Genomic DNA, 17,001 nt, shown 5'->3' with positions numbered 1-17,001 from the left:
GACATGCTGCGGCTGTTTGATGTTGGGTTGTGATGTCAAGAACTTCCTGTTAGTGTGCAAAGACACCCTCACAGTGATGCAACTCCATCACTTGTGACTGCCATGGAGGTTTGATGTTGTCACCACATTTTGACATCTAGAATAAGATTGGCCGTCTATGTTCTCTGGCTCTCAGTAAAGATCAGTAAAGTTGGGGCTGTTCCATCAATTTTAAGAAGCGTGGTGATCCTACAATAATAAATAATACTGATCACTGTGACACCTTTTATCAAAGGATCTTAAAGTAAACACGCAACAGATAATAGTGTTTACAAATATTTGTTTACAGATTAGCCATAGATAATAGCGATAGCCCACAGTTTAAAGTATATAAGTGGTGAGGGAGATGGGCTTCTTATCAGAATATGTATTAAGACTATAGAGGACAAGTACAGGTTTGAGTCTAGACAGTACAATTAAACAGTGCATCTAACACAATCCTGGGCTGATCACAGTGTCAGCCTGACCAAGGAGACAAGCAGGCAACTAAATTGTAATGGACATGTTAAGTGTGGACACTTGTTAATTAAGATCTTCAGATTTTCCAGTATCTGACTTGCAGTAAAGGCAAGGTCCCCCCCGAGAAAGTTGTCATTGTTTCAATGTAAGAATCCCTCTAGTAGCCAGGGAGTAAGCAGGGCCTAGCAAAGAGGGGCCATAATATTTTTCTAAAAAGAAAAGGAGTACTTGTGGCACCTTAGAGACTAACCAGTTTATTTGAGCATGAGCTTTCGTGAGCTACAGCTCACTTCATCGGATGCATAGCATATCGTGGAAACTGCAGAAGACATTATATACACACAGAGACCATGAAACTTGTTTCATGGTCTCTGTGTGTATATAATGTCTTCTGCAGTTTCCACGATATGCTATGCATCCGATGAAGTGAGCTGTAGCTCACGAAAGCTCATGCTCAAATAAACTGGTTAGTCTCTAAGGTGCCACAAGTACTCCTTTTCTTTTTACGAATACAGACTAACACGGCTGTTACTCTGAAACCTGTCAATATTTTTCTACAGGCTCCTGAATCATAAAATATATGCTCCACAATAGAAGTGAATGAAACTGGAAGCCCCTTCTGCAAGATGCAAAGGAAAGAACAAACAGCTTACACCCGCACACTGCAGTGGTTATGAGGAGAAATCCAGCTTGTCCCCTCTCTGGTTAAAGAGAGGAACTGGCTCATTACACTAGGATGGGAAAATCTAATCTAAAGATTTCAAGGGATTTTTTTCCATTCATCCACTGATGAAAAAAAGTCTTGAGTATGTTTTTTGCTGATTGGTTACAGCTGGCCTCAAAGTAGTGCCTTGTCTGGATGTAGAACTAAAATGATCCTGTTTTCTGACTGAATCAGAATAATCAGCAGAGGCACCATATTTTAAATAGATCAAGTGTCTATGGGACCTTCACTTGTGTGTGAAGTACCCACAAAATGTGTATTCTGTGATGCAAGTCTACCGCCTGATGAGAAACAAGGGATTGAGTGAATTACCGTCTCTTAGGGTTTGTCTAAGCAGTTTTTAGTAACAAAAGCACTCCTACCAACAAAGCTGCATTCACACTGCCACTTGCATCGGCAAAACTTTTGTCTTTCACGCAGGGGCAGGGTCTTTTTTAAGTACCCGTGAAAGACAAAAAAGTTTTGTCGACGTCACAGTATAGACATGCCCTTAGATTAAGGTCCACAAAAGATACTCTGCAAAAATAAAAAATATGTAGGTCCAAATTCTGATCTCAGCTACACCTGTTTAAATCCAGAGTAATCCATCTGCTTTTAGTGAAGATACACCAATGTAAATATTGATTTAAATCAGAAGAGAATCACTCACTATTGCCAAGAGGGTGTAAAACAAATACATGTGTCACATCTCCCCAGGGACAGCGAGTCATAAATCCCCATGTACACATGGAAATTAGCAAAACAAGGATGATTGGCAATGGCAATCCAATCTTTCATTGCCATAAAAGGACTGTATGTAGGTGTGATGCTGGCAGGGCAGGTGCCAGCTCTTGCCAAGGCTGCAGGCATTAGCTAAATACTGACAAATTCATAGCTGGATACCAGACTAGTTCACTTATGTATTAGTGTTGCTCAAAATAGGTATTAGTCTTATAAGAACGTATTCAGGGTTTAGACTCTGTAGAATGTTTGTAAATTGCTGCACGCATTAATCTTATCTGTAATGTCTCTATTCCAGGCGGTAAGGAAATATGTACATTTTGCTTAATAACTTTGAAAATGTCAGGTTTCAGAGTAACAGCCGTGTTAGTCTGTATTCGCAAAAAGAAAAGGAGTACTTGTGGCACCTTAGAGACTTGTGGAAAGTGTAGAAGAACACTTTCCACAGTATGCATCCGATGAAGTGAGCTGTAGCTCACGAAAGCTTATGCTCAAATAAATTGGTTAGTCTCTAAGGTGCCACAAGTACTCCTTAACTTTGAAAATGTTTGCTCTCAACTTGAGAGCTCAGATGGGACGAGCCTGTCCAGAAGAACTATCAAAATCACATGGGCCATCAAAGAACATCACAATAAAAAGGACTGGTGAATGGCCCTGTCACATCTTGGAAATGCTACACGCAAGGAAGCTCATCCTAGGGACTTAGAGGCTGAATGAAGGAAATAAAACAAAGTTGCATGAAAATTTTCCATCACTTTTCTGTTTGAACTCTCACAGGGCCAGAGACACCAAACTGAAGCCAGAGATCCCCAAGGGTTGCCTCTTGGGTCTACCCTGAAAGACATTTTGAATTCATAGATCACTACAACTCTGTCACTCTTAGAATTTAAATTGCAACACAGTTGTGTGTATATGTTTGCTTACTTTAATCTGTAAATAAATCTCTTATTTCTTTTTCCAAGTTAATAAAACTTTAAGTTAGTTTATTACAGGATTCGCTACAGGTGTTGTTCGGTGTGAGATTTCAGATACAAATTGATCTGGGGTAAGTGACTGCTCTCTTGGGACTGGCAGCAACCTGAATATTTGTGATATTTTGTGTAAGTGACCATTTATCACTAAGTCCAGCTTGCCTGGGTGGCAAGATAGACTGGAGAGTCTAAGGCAGGGGTTCTCACAGCAGTTTTTTTGGTGGCCTCAGAATACAGCCAACAACTCTTGCTGGCGGCTGTTCTGACAAACCTGTCTCTCTGTCACTGCCTCCCATGGCCCTTCAGCAAAAGCCCGACCCGGAGATGGTGGGTTGGGAACTCACCGGCCACCTGCAGGGTTCCAGGCTCCCTGTGCCCCTGCTGGGTGGGAGCAGAGGAGCTGTCCAGGGAAGCGCCCCAAATTCTGAACGCCATAGCTGCCCCCGCTGACAAGAGCCACCTCCTGTGCCGCGCACGCCAGCCCCACGTGTCTCCAGAGGCGCTGCCCAGAGCCTCCAAGGAGGCTGAGCAGTGCAGGGCTCTGATCCCTGCTGGCAGTACTAGTGCAAAACAACATGGCAGCACACCTCACTGCCCTTGGTAACAGCTATTTGGGAGCAACAGTTGCGTGTTGCAGGGGAGGGCGGCTGCTTTGCCCCGCCCCCAATCTCTCCCCATGCTTTGGAGGCTGTCATGGCTGCAAAAAAACCCTCTGGTGGCTGCATGCCGACATGGCAGCCGCTTTTGAGAAATGCTGGTCTAAGGAAACTGTCTGTGACTCCATGGTGAGATTGTTACAGTGATCCAGGTATTCAGGTTTGTCACTGGCTGGGTGAAATCTAATTATAGAACCTACTGCCAGTTTGGGGTGTCTGCCTTGTTTTTGACAGTTTGCCCTGAACAGCTTGAACACTGGGGGTGGGGGGGGGGGGGGGGGAGGTTATAGAAATCCCTGTCAAAGAAGAATTGTTATCACTATGTTGCTTGAAATTTGGAGAGGACAATATTTCGAAGCATAAGCAAGGGATCCCCAAGCTGCTTGGCTGTGGTTAGTCCTAAAGAACATATAGAGCTTGCACATTATAGCAGCTACTATTATCTTTTGGACTCTAAGACAATCTCATTTATGTATGTATGTTTACCTGATCTAACCTTGTAAATCGTTCTCATTTCTTTTTCCTAGTTAATAAATCTTTAGTTAGTTTATTACAGGATTGGCTACAAATGTTGTCTTTGGTTTGAGATCTGAAATAAGTGACTCGTCCTTTGGGACTGGGAGTAACCTGACTATTGTTGTGATTTAGATGTAAGGGGCCATTTATCACAAAGGCAGGTTTGCCTACGTGGCAAAATAGACCGGAGTGCCCAATGGGACTGTCTGTGACTCCATGTTAAGGCTGTTACAGCACTTTAGGAGTTCACACCTGTTACTTGGTTAGTGAAATCTAATTATAGAACATGCCACCAGCCCTGTTCCTTGACAGTCTGCCCTGAGGTTGGCTCCCAGGATCATGAGCTACTCTGGACAGCCTGACACCAGGATTTGGGACATCCACCCTCTATAAACAGAACCGAACATAAAAACTCTCCTCCTAAGCAAGACAAAGACTGGCTTTGGGGCAAATATTATACCACCCAGCTGGACCCGTACCCTGGCACAGAAGCAAACTCAATTTTGATGACTCACAGTTTGCTCCCTGTCGGAAAAGGGAAGATGCCAACTGGGAGTCCTGCATCAAGTTGTTCCTCAATCAAACCATTTTACAAGTCCTCTGACTAGACTGGGAGAATGCAGTGATGTCTGAGAGACCAGATGCTGGAACTTCCCCCATTGCCTTACAGACAGCATTAGCAAAAGCCCCAAGGAGGCCTGGCTACCAGAGACAGACATAGGTAATGCACAGATTATGAAAGAACAGAGAGAACTGATCTAGCTGATTCAGAAACACTCTGCTGCCGTCTCCAAGCACCTGGCCAATTTTGGGTGTGTAATTCACATATAGCACTGGATTGTCACAGACCACGCCCTGATCCAGGAGAGATTCCAACCTGTCCCACATGCCGTGTACCAATCAATGAAAGAGATGGTTAATGAGATGAAAGAAGCAGATGTGATCAGAGTTACACTCCCCAGGCAGCTCCCAGTCAAGGTTGACAGGAAACTGTAATTCTGTCCGAGCTATTGGAAAAGTGCTTGCACCAAAGCTGTCTGGAGAGTTGTGCCAAGCAGCAGAGATGTATCATGAAGTGTTAGCACAGATAGCACACAGAGCCATGGTCCCAAATACTCATATGGGGCCAGTCTTCATCAGGAGCTCTTAATGACCTGAAAATCAAAAAGGAATCCTACAAAAAATGGAAACAGACAAATTGCTAAGGGTGAATACAAAAGAATAGCACAAGCATGCAGGAACAAAATCAGAAAGACTAAGGTACAAAATTAGTTACACTTAGCAAGGGACATAAAAGGCAGTAAGAAGAGGTTCCATAAAAAACGTTCAGAGCAAGAGAAAGAGGAAGAACAGCGTTGGTCCACTAATTTGTGGAGAAGGAGAGCAAACAATGGATGACATCAAGAAGTCTGAGGTGTTTAATGCCTTCACTAAAACGCTTAGTGGTGATCAGATATTTAACAATTAATATTAACAACAAGGGGGAAGGAATCCAAGCCAAAATAGGGAAAGAATAGGTTAAAGAATATTTAGATAAGTTAGATGTATTCAAGTCAGCAGGGCCTGATTAAATTCATCCTAGGGTACTTAAGGAATTCGTGGAAGCAATCTCTGAATCATTAGCAATTATCTTTGAGAATTTATGGAGGACGGGTGAGGTCCCAGATAACCAGAGAAGACGATATATCTAGTGGGGTCCTGCAGCGGTCTGCCCTGGGTCTGGTACTATTTAATAATTTTCATTAATGACTTTAATAATGGAGTAGAGAGAATGCTTATAAAATGTGCAGACGACACCAAGCTGGGATGGGTTGCAAGCACTTTGGAGCACATGCTTAGAATTCAAAATGACCTTGAGAAATTGGAGAATTGGTCTGAAATCAACAAGATGAAATTAAATAAAGACAAGTGCGAAGTACTTTTTAGGAAGAAAAAAGTAATGCACAACTACAAAATGGGGAATACCCAGCTAGGCAGTAGTACTGCTGAAAAGATTGGGGATTATAGTGAATCACAAACTGAATATGAGCCAACAATGTGATGCAGTTGTAAAGAAGGCTAATATTCTGGGATGTATGAACAGAAGTGTTGTGTGTAAGACAAGGGAGGTAGCTGTCCTTCTCTGCTTGGCACTGATGAGGCCTCACCTGGAATATGGCGGCCAGTTCTGGGTATCACACTTTAGGAAAGATGTGGACAAATGGGAGAGGAGGAGTCCAGAGGAGAGCAACAAAAATTATAAAAGTTTTAGAAAACAAGACCTATGACGAAAGGTTAAAAAAATTGGGCATGTTTAGTCTTGAGAAAAGAAGACTGAAGGGAAGGAACTGATAACAGTTCTCAAATCTGTTAAGGGCTGTTATAAAGAGGATGGTGATTGACTGTTCTCCCTGCCCACTGAAGGTAGGAGAAATAGTAATGGACTTAATGTGCAGCAAGGGAGATTTAGGTTAGATACTGGAAAAAGTTTCTAACTATAAGGGTAGTTAAGCTCTGGACTAGGCTTCTCGGGAAAGCTTTGGAAGCCCAGTCACTGGAAGTTTTTAAGAACAGGTTAGGGAAACTCCTGTCAGGGATGATCTAGGTTTACTTGGTCTTGACTCAGTGCAGGGGGCTGGATAAGATGACCTTATTCAGGTCCTTTCCATCCCTATATTTCTATGATTCTATGAAACAACAGCCCAGTTACGGATTAGGAGCTACTAATCCATATGATGTGCCACAAGCACTCGCCTTGAACTTGATTGAAGAGGTGTGGACCCAACCATGCACCAGGAAGCGCCAGTCCTGATTCCACACTTGGCTGTGCTAGTCATGATGATGTTCTGGGCAGCATTGCCCCGGAACTGGTTTCAGAAGGATTAGGCCTCATTGCACTGGGAGATGCCAGCTTCGCCCTTGCCTCAATAAGCCCAGGCCCAGATGTGCACCAGGAAGAATGGGTCTGTAATTTGTGCCAGGATGTGGCACCTCCGTCCCCTATAAAAACTATATAATATTCTTCAGTAACTGCCCATGCTGCAGTTAGAATACTACAGTGCTCTTTTATAAGGAGCACCAGCTTTTGCCTGCTGAAGAATACACAAAGAGTGACTTCCAGCAGATACAACTCAGCTTAGAGTCTAATGGCTCAGCCCAGTACAGGACGTTCCTTTTTGGATTCACAATAGAGACCATGGCCCCAGTTTATCTCACACTGGTGCACAGCCCTGCATAGGGACAGAGTGGTGGACTTGCTTCCCACCATTCTTGGTGCCCAACTATCCATTGTCAATATTGACCTTGCAGCAGCTGGCAACTAGCCAGGATATAGAAGCACCTGGAGTACTCTTTCTCTGGAATCCCCAGCCACCTATCCCCCAACATGCCCCGGAGCGCATCTTGTGCCAGACAAGGCCACTGAAGAGCGAACAAGATGACTGTGAATTAGCCCCACTCTTAGTAAACAATATAGGGTCCCGTTTGAGTCCTGGTTGTGGTGCACATGAACTTAAACACATACAGAGCGAGCCTGGCCAGTACAGAGGGAGCTCTACTAATTGACTAATTAAGAAGTAGAGAGAGAGCACATGCCCCATTAGCGTGTGAACTTTTGCCCTTAATGAAAGCTGTGTACAAAGAAGTGAGTCAAATGAATGAACGCGGAACATTTACTTATAACAGTAAATACCGCCTGTGAGTACATCAGCTGAAGAACTCAGGGATACAGATCTGTTCCAGAAAATGGTTGCTATGGTTGTTCTGTCATGACTGCCAGCCCTCTGTAGCATCAGTCTGTCTAAAAGACACAGGAGGAGATTCATCAATGTGACAGCATTAGGGTCACAGGGGAGGGAACGTTTGCCTCTTCTATTCAGGCACTGCAAAATCCAGTTTGGCCCCCAGAACACGCCAGCCTAAGGGCTGCCCCAAGTTGCACTCACCATTGACACAGCCCCTATAGAGCTTGCAACAGCAGGGAATTGACAGAGTGCAGGACCATTCTGGCCATGACTCTTCCTCTCCCCACCCCTGCTCAGAACACCCCTAGAACTGGTGGGGGACAACTACTGAGGCACCACAAGATTGTTTGTATTTTGTTGATGGGATCTATCCCTTTAAGAACAAGGTGGAGCAGTGGACTATAGAATATGGCTGTATGTGACAGAGTTGTATGTCGGAAAAATCACCCTATGTATTCAGGGAATGGAAGAGCCTGTCTCTGTAAGCTCCAAAAAGGTCAGGATTTTATATAAGACATTTATCTTTTCAGGAAGCAAGACTTATTCTTGAAGACGTAACATTAGGATGTATTCATACTGGATGCCTTAGGGTTAGATGTTTAAATCAGCAGGTCTGGATAATTTGAATCCAAGAGTATAAAAAGAGCTGGCTGAGGAGATCACTGGATTGATAATGTTGATTTTCAATAAGTCTTGGAACAGCGGGGGAGTACCAGAAGATTGGAAGAAAACTAATGTTGTGCCAAGGTAAACAGGATGACTCTTGTGATTACAGGCCCGACATTGATCCCAGGCCATTATAACCTGCAGGGCTGGAACCATGGGGGTTTTGGGCTGCTGACACCTCTGCATTTCCATAGGAAGCTTAGGCTAGATTCCATTGGGAGGACTCTTGAGGCTGGGCTTGGCAGGAAGTACCACCCAGCAGGACCTGAGTGGTGGACCCTTGCAGCCCACTCATTAGCCAGTGCCAATACTTAAACCAGAAAGCCACTAAGGGGAGCTATCTGAGCAACAACACAGAGTGCCTGCCCATCTCTGCGCCGCACCCTGCTTGCAATAGACCCTAGACTCCAGCTTCCAGACCTTGTTCGTCCTTGACTTCACTATTTGATCGCTGTCTATAACATGGCACCCAACCCCATTCTTCTGATAACCTGATCTTACCTGACACCACTCTCTCAGTTCACCCTCTGGCCTGTCTCAGAATCTGACCTACCGATAACCTGACCCTGCCTTCCTCCTGACAGCTGATTCTTGGTCTGCCCACTGGCTTGTCTTAGACTCTGACCTCAAGGTACCTGATTCGGCCTGATTCCCAATTCCTGCTCCAACCACTAGGTCTGACCGCCCATGTCTCAGATATGACAGATTGCTCAGACCACCTTCACCCTCCCCGCCCCACCCCAATCCATCCATCCCCTCCACTGATGATGGAAGAGACAGGCTGCTCTCCCACCAGCGGCTCCCTGAGAGCCCAGGATCTGCAGGACCAAGTCATCTGTCTGCAGAAGGAGAACCTCACACTACAGACCCATGCTACGCAGTATGCACTCAAAGTAAAGACCCTGCACAAGCAACTAGTTTGGTCACAGATTCAGGTGGCACAGCTCACTGCTGAGGCACAGACCCTACGTGAGCAGCTTGCAGGCTCACAGGGAGAAGCAGCGACACTATGAGCCTGAACAGACCACCCGTTGCCTCAACCAGTCCTTGCGGTGTCACTGCCCAAACACTTCAATGGCGATCATGGGAAATTCTGGGGTTACCTGTATGCCGGCTGCTCTTCCTGCTCTGCCCCTGAGTGTACCCCCACAGACCAGACTAAGGTGAGGCTAGTAGTCAGCCTGCTGTCTGGTGAAGCACTTGACTGGGCATCCTCCCTGTTGGAGCAGAACAGCCCAGTGCTTTCTGACTGGGATGCTTTCCTGCAAGCCTTTGCAACCATCTTCAATAGCCTGTATCACATCCGCTCTGCAGAAGCTCCGGAAGCTTCACCGGGGCAAAGGTCAGCCACCTCCTATGCCACCTATTTCTGACAGCTTGTGGCTGGTGCTGAACGGAATGAGGCAGCCCAACTTTACCAGCTTTGATGGGAGCACAATGATGAGGTAAAGAACGAGCTAGCCCGCACTGAAAACCCCACCCACCTAGACATCTTGATTGATCTTACCCTGTGCATGGACTCCTGACTGTGCAAATGGAAGGAGGAAGGGAGGGGTGGCCAACACCCCCATGCCCTCCCTCTACACCGAGGCCTGCAGAACCGAGTCCTGAACCAATGCGAGTTGACCTGGGTCACCAACGTCTGACCCTGGAGGAGACAGAACCTCGACAACAGCTGAACCTGTTTTTAGTGTGAGAGAGCAGGACGTGCCCTTGCCTCCTGCCCAACTTGGAAGAACTTGGGAAACCGACCAGCCCAGACCCAGTAGGGAGATACAGCCTGGGCATCACCAGACCTCCTTGCTCTGGAACCACCCCACCGTCATCAAGTAGAATCTGACCTGCATGGGCGGCGGGTTGCCTAGGCTGGGGGAGGCTCTGCCTCCCCATACTGCCAGGCGTGGCCCCGCCCCCTGCCATGACTGCTCCCTGCATGTGGCTCCAGTCCTCCAGCAGCTCCAGCCCCCAGAGCTCCAGCTGGGGCTGTGGAGGCTGCGGCCACGCGCCACCTGCCCTCCTGCGCTCCGGGGCTGCGGAGGCTGGGGCCGCACACCCTCTGGGTGCTCCTTTGGGACTGGGGGGCTAGCCACGGGACTAGGCCAGTGGCTGCGGTGGGAGGGGCTTTGGGCTCCAGAAAGTGGGGAAGGGGCGGGGTTGGGGGTTACCCCCAGCCAGCAGTTCACGCCCCACCCATGCTGACCTGGGAACCCCGCATTTCCAGTTGCTGCTTCAGTTCCAGGTCTTGGGGCAGGTGCAGCAGATTCCTCAACAGTGAGCAATGATAGACCCCTAGGCTGCTGCCAACTTTATAGATGTTGAGGCAGCCAAAACCCTCCAGATCCCCCTCCAGCTGAAACATACACCAGACCTGCTGGAGCCAATTGATGGGTCATCCCATAATCTTAACGGTTGTGGAGCGTCTGACCAAAATGGCCCAATTCATGCGCTGCAGCCAGCTGCCCTTTGCCAAGACTACTGCCCAACTCCTACTGAACAACGTGGTCCAGCTCCACAGACTCCCAGACCACACAGTTCCCCAGCAGAGGCTCACAGTTCACCTCTCACTTCTGGTGCAAAGCGTTCAGGCTGCTGGATATCTGCATATTCACCCCCACTGCATACCAACCTCCCAGAGAGGGACAAACAGAATGGGTGAACCAAGTACTGGAGCAGTACATGAGGTGCATTGTAAATTATCATCAAGATAACTGGTCTATGCTCCTGCCATATGTCAAACATATGTCATATGTTTTCTTACAACAATGCTGACCATCCCTCTACGGGTCAGAGCCCCTTCTTCACTAATTACTAGTTCCACCCTGGTTTCCACCCAGTGTTACCAGCAGCCTCCCCAAACCCTGCTGCCAACATCTGCGTCCAACAGATGCATCTTATTCAGGAAGAACTCAAGAACCACTTAGAAGAGGCAAAGGAGGCCTACAAGAGATATGCAGACCATCGGCGACTAGAAGCTCCAATATTTACAGTTGGCCAGAAGGTATGGCTCACTGCCAGACACCTCCAGACCAGGCAACTCTCCCATAAATTGAGCTATCAGTTCCTGGGACCCTTCCTGAATATGCCAGTGGATTAATCCGGTTATCTTCAAACTCCGTCTTCCCCGGTCTCTCAAAATACACCCAGTTTTCCATGTTTCCTTTCTGAATTCCTGTACTGAGAATTCCTTCCGACTGAACCACATTGCCACCTCCACCAGTCAAAATCCAGGGTCACAAGGAATACAAAGTGTGCGCTAGCCTCAATTCCCAAGAGCTGCCTGTACTGTCTGGTGAACTGGGAAGACTACGGCCCAAAAGAATGCACTTGTGAGCCTGCCTCCTACATCTACACCCCCGACCTGCTAGAAGAATTCCACCAGGCTCACCCAGACAAGGTTGGGCCAGCACCACCATGAAGGGAGGCCTGAAAGAGGGCATGATGTTACAGTCTGCAGGGCTGGAACCTGGGACCATGGGGATTCTGGGCTATTGATGCCACTGCATCACCACAGGAGGCTTAGACTGGGCTCCCATGGGAAGACCTTGTGAGGTTGGGCTCAGCAGGAAGTACTGCCCAGCAGGACCTGAGTGGCAGCCCCTTACATCCCACTGATTGGCTGGTGCCAGTACTTAAACTAGGAAGTCATGACGGGGTGTCTGAGGAACACCACAGCCTGCTTGTCTCTGCACCAGACCCTGCTTGCGATCGACCCTAGACTCCAACTTCCAACCCTGTTTTTTTTCTCAACTTTACTATTTGATTGCCATCTGTAACCTGGTACCCGACCCTGATCTCCTGGTAATCTAATCGTACCTGATGCCTGACTCTCAGTTCATCCTCTGGCCTGTCTTGGACTCTGTTCTCACAGTAACCTAATCCTCCCTGCCTCCTGATGTCTGACTCTTGGTCTGCCAACTAGCCCATCTCGGACTCTGACTTCCTGGTAGCTGACTCATCCTGACTCCCAACTCCTGCTCTGACCATTAGGTCTCACCGCCCACATCTTGCTCATGACATGGGAAAGATAATGGAGAAGCTGATTCAGGATTCGATTAAAACTTAAAGGAGGGTGATGTAATTAATGCAAATCAATATGGGTTTATGGAAAATAGATCCTATCAAACTAACTCAATATCTATTTTTGATGAGATTACAATTTTCATTGATAAAGGTAATAGTGTTGATGTAATATGCTTAGAATTCTATAAGGCATTTGACTTGGTACTGCATGACATTTTGATTAAAAAAACTAGAAAGATTCAAAATTAACATGGCACACCTTAAATGGATTAAAAACTGGATAACTGATAGATCTCCAAATTTAATCATAAATAGGGAATCATCATCAAACAGGTGTGTTTCAAGAGGTGTCTGTGGGGATCAGTTCTTGGCCCTACACTATTTAACATTTGTATTAATGAACTGCAAGAAACCATAAAATCATCACTCAAAGTTTGCGGCTGACAGAAAAATCGAGGGTGTGATAAATAATAAAGAGGAGATGTCATTGAAACAGAGCAATCTGGATTGTTTGGTAAGCTGGGCACAAGCAAAAAATATGTATTTTAGTAGGGCTAACTGTAAATGTACACATCTGGGAATAAAGAACGTAGGCCATTCTTTCAGGATGGGGGACTCTATCCTGGGAAACAGTAACTGAAAAAGATTTGGGGGGCATGGTGGATAATCAGCTGAACATGAGCTCCCAATGATACACTGTGGCCAAAAGAGCTAATGGAATCCTTGGATGCATAAACAGGAGAATCTCCAGTAGGAGTAGAAAGGTTATTTTACTTCTGTATTTGGCACTGCTGCAACCCCTGCTGGAACAGTGTGTCCAATTCTGGTGTCCACAATTCAAGAGAGTGTTGACAGTTTGGAGAGGGCTCAGAAAAGAGCAGTGAGGATGATTAAAGAATTAGAAAACATGCCCTAGACTCAAGGAGCTCAATCACTCTATCTATTTAGCTTAACAAAGAAAAGGTTAAGGAGTGACTTGATTACAGCCTATAAGTACCTACATGGGGAACAAATGTTTAATAATGGGCTCTTCAATCTAGCAGAGAAAGGTATATAACACAGTCCAGTGGCTGGAAGCTGAAGTTAGACAAATTCAGACTAGAAATAAGGCATACATTTTTAACAGTGAGCGAGTAACCGTTGGAACAATTTATCAGTTCTCCATCACTAGCAATTTTTTAAATCAAGATTGGATTTTTTCTAAAAGACATGTTCTGGGAATTATTTTGTGGAAATTCTCTGACCTGTGTTATACAGTGGTCCTTTCTGGCCTTCGAACCTATGAATCTAGGGTGCTGCTAATGAGTTACAAACTTTTCACGCGAGGGTCACCAGTCTGAATCCAGCTCCGCTCAGCCAGGGTTAAAAGGTATTCCAGCATAATAGATGTATAGTGGCCCCTATGTATCAGACTTTCCCACAAAGTCTCCCCATGGACTTCCTTATGGCACTGGTCAAGCTGACCACTTAGAAGCAGGAGAAGAAAGATCACTCATAAAAATGCCCTTTGTGACTGTGGGGCTATTTTCCTGGGCCTTGCACATGTACGCATCCAGTTTTAGATTCATCGATTCTAAGGTCAGAAGGGACCGTTTTGATCATGTAGTCTGACCTCTTGTACAACACAGGGTACAGAACTTCCCAGAAATAATTCTCATTTGAACTAAAGCAGATTCTTTTAGAAAAACATCAATTCTTGATTTTTAAAATTGCCAATGGTTAATTACCCTCGCTGTTAAAATTTACAGCCCTCCTCTGGGCAGCATCCACTGACTCCCCACTTCAAAGCTTCTTGCATCAGTGGACACTGTGTGTGGTTCTCTGCTCGGTGTGCCCCCAACTCCATTTTACTGCACCTTTTACCTCACTCCTGTTCCTAGCCCTCTTGAGTTGCCCCCCCCCCCCCCGTTCTCAGCTGACCCCAGTTCCTTTTTTTGATCCCTCCTTTACTTTAGGGTTAGATGCAATTTTTTTAGAAATATCATAGAATCATAGAAATGTAGGACTGGAAGGGATCCCGATAGGTCATCTAGTCCAGTCCCCTGCACTGAAGTAGGACTAATGATCTAGACCATCCCTGACAGGTGTTTGTTTCTAACCTGTTCTTAAGAATCTCCAGTGATGGAGATTCTACAGCCTCACTTGGTAATTTATTCCAGTGCTTAATTATCCTGAAAGTTAGGAAGTTTTTCCTAATGGCTAACCTAAATCGCTCTTGCTTCAATTTAAGACCACTACTTCTTGTCCTGTCCTCAGTGGTTAAGGGAAACAGTTTATCACCCTCCTCTTTATAACCACCTTTTATGTACTTTGAAGACTTATCATGTGCCCCCTCAGTCTTCTCTTCTCCAGATTAAACAAATGCAATTTTTTCAATCTTTTCTTGTAGGTCATGTTTTCTAGACCTTTAATCATTTTTATTGCTTTCCTCTGAATCTTCTCTAATTTGTCCACACCTTTCCTAAAGTGTGGTGCCCAGAATTGGATACAGTACTCCAGCTAAAAGAAAAGGAGGACTTGTGGCACCTTAGAGACTAACAAATTTATTTGAGCATAAGCTATCAGTGCTGAATAGAATGGAAGAATTACAACACTTCAAAATGAGGTTCACTTTTTTTGCAACAGTATTATATTGTTGACTCTCATTTAGTTTGTGATCCACTATAAACCCCAGATCTTTTTCTGTAGTACTCCTTCCTAGGCAGTCATTTCCCATTTTGTATTTTACAGTTGATTATTCCTTTCTAAGTGTAGTACTTTGCATTTGACTTTATTGAATTTCATCATATTTATTGCAGACCATTTCTCCAGTTGGTGTTGATCATTTTGAATTCTAATCCTGTCCTCCAAATCACTTGCAACCCTCCTCAGCCTGGTGTTGTCTGCAGATTTTAAAAATGTACTCTCTATGCCATTTTCCAAATCATTTATGAAGATATTGAACAGAACCAGACCCAAGACAGACCCCTCTGGGTCCCTACTCGATATGCTCTTCCAGCTTGATTGTGAACCATTGATAACTACTCTCGGAGTATGTTTTTCCAACCAGTTATGCACTCACCTTATAGTAGGTTAATTTAAGCTATATTTCCCTAGTTTGTTTCTGATACAGTATCAAAAGCCTTATTAAAATTGAAAATATATGATATCTATTGCTTCCCCATTACCAAAAATGCTTGTTACCCTATCAAAGTATATTATATTGGTTTGACATGACTTGTTCTTGACAAACCCATGATGACTGTTACTTATCACCTATTATCTTCCAGGTGTTTACAAATTGATTGTTTGTTTGATTATTTGCTCCATTATCTTTCTGGGTACTGAAGTTAGACTGACTGGTCTTTATTCCCCTTTCTATAAATAGGTACTGTATTTGCCCTTTTCCAGTCCTGTGGGATCTCACCCATCCTCCACAACTTCTGAAAGAGAATGCCTAACGGCTCAGAGATCTCTTCAGACAATTCCTTAAGCATACTAGAATGTATTTCATCAGGCCCTGCTGACTTGAAGACCTCTAACTTGTCTAAGTAAGTCTTAACTTTTTCCTTCCCTAGATTAGCCTTCGATCCTACCCCATTTATACTGATGTTCGCTATTGTTAGTCGTCCAGTCGGTGCTAACCTTTTTGGTGAGAAGTGAAACAAAAAAGACATTTAATACTGTGGTCATTGCTGCATTTTTGTTATAGTCTCTCCTCCTCAGAGAGTGATGGGCCTATTCTGTATTTGTAAAATGTATTATTGTTACCCTTTATGTTCCTATCTAGTTTAATCTCATTTTGTGCCTTGGCCTTTCTAATTTTGTCCCTACATGCTAATGGGGATTTTTTATATTCATCCTTCATAATTTGACCTAGTTTTCACATTTTGTCTTACTCTTTTAGGAGTTGGGTTGTTGAAGATCTCCTGGTTAAGCCAGGATGGTCTTTCACCAGACTTCCCATCTTTCCTATGCTTTGAGATCATTTGCTTTTATGCCCTTAATAATGTCTCTTTAAAAAACTGCCAACTCTCCTGAACTTTTTTCCCTTAGACTTGCTACCCAGGGGACATTATCTACCTATTCTCTGAGTTTGTTAACGTCTGCATTTTTGAAGTCCATTCTCTTCATTCTGCTTTTTTCCTTCCAACTATTCCTTAGAATTATGAACTCGATCATTTCATGATTACTTTCACCCAAGCTGCCTTCTATCTTGAAATTCCATCTTCCAAGATGCAAATGAACTCATTAAATAATTTACCTAAAATGTCATACATGGAGCTGCACAAAATGTCATACATGGAGCTGCACAAAATGTCATACATGGAGCTGCACCTAACACCCCATCCCACTGAAAATTGTATGCGTCTCTCTCTAGTGGCTGAAGTCCTAAACCTTGATACAAAGGATAGCTAATGTTGTATCTCTTTTAGTTAGTAAAGGCCTGTGATTTTGATGCTGAAGTTCCTGAGTTCTAGTCCTCATGTCATATGTAAGGTGAAGCTGGTAACTGCAGTGTCTACAGC

The 17,001-nt window shown here is 44.8% G+C and overlaps 1 protein-coding gene across 4 annotated transcripts in view; it reads right to left on the bottom strand.

Annotated features, from left to right (window-relative positions):
• The window catches only part of GRIN2B (glutamate ionotropic receptor NMDA type subunit 2B), a 287,157-nt gene that overhangs the window by 99,800 nt on the left and 170,356 nt on the right, over positions 1-17,001 (bottom strand). The window lies entirely within an intron of this gene.

This window comes from Chelonia mydas, chromosome 1, assembly GCF_015237465.2.
Source record: "Chelonia mydas isolate rCheMyd1 chromosome 1, rCheMyd1.pri.v2, whole genome shotgun sequence".
NCBI lineage: Eukaryota > Metazoa > Chordata > Testudines > Cheloniidae > Chelonia > Chelonia mydas.
This window is presented reverse-complemented; position numbering and strand designations above follow the sequence as displayed.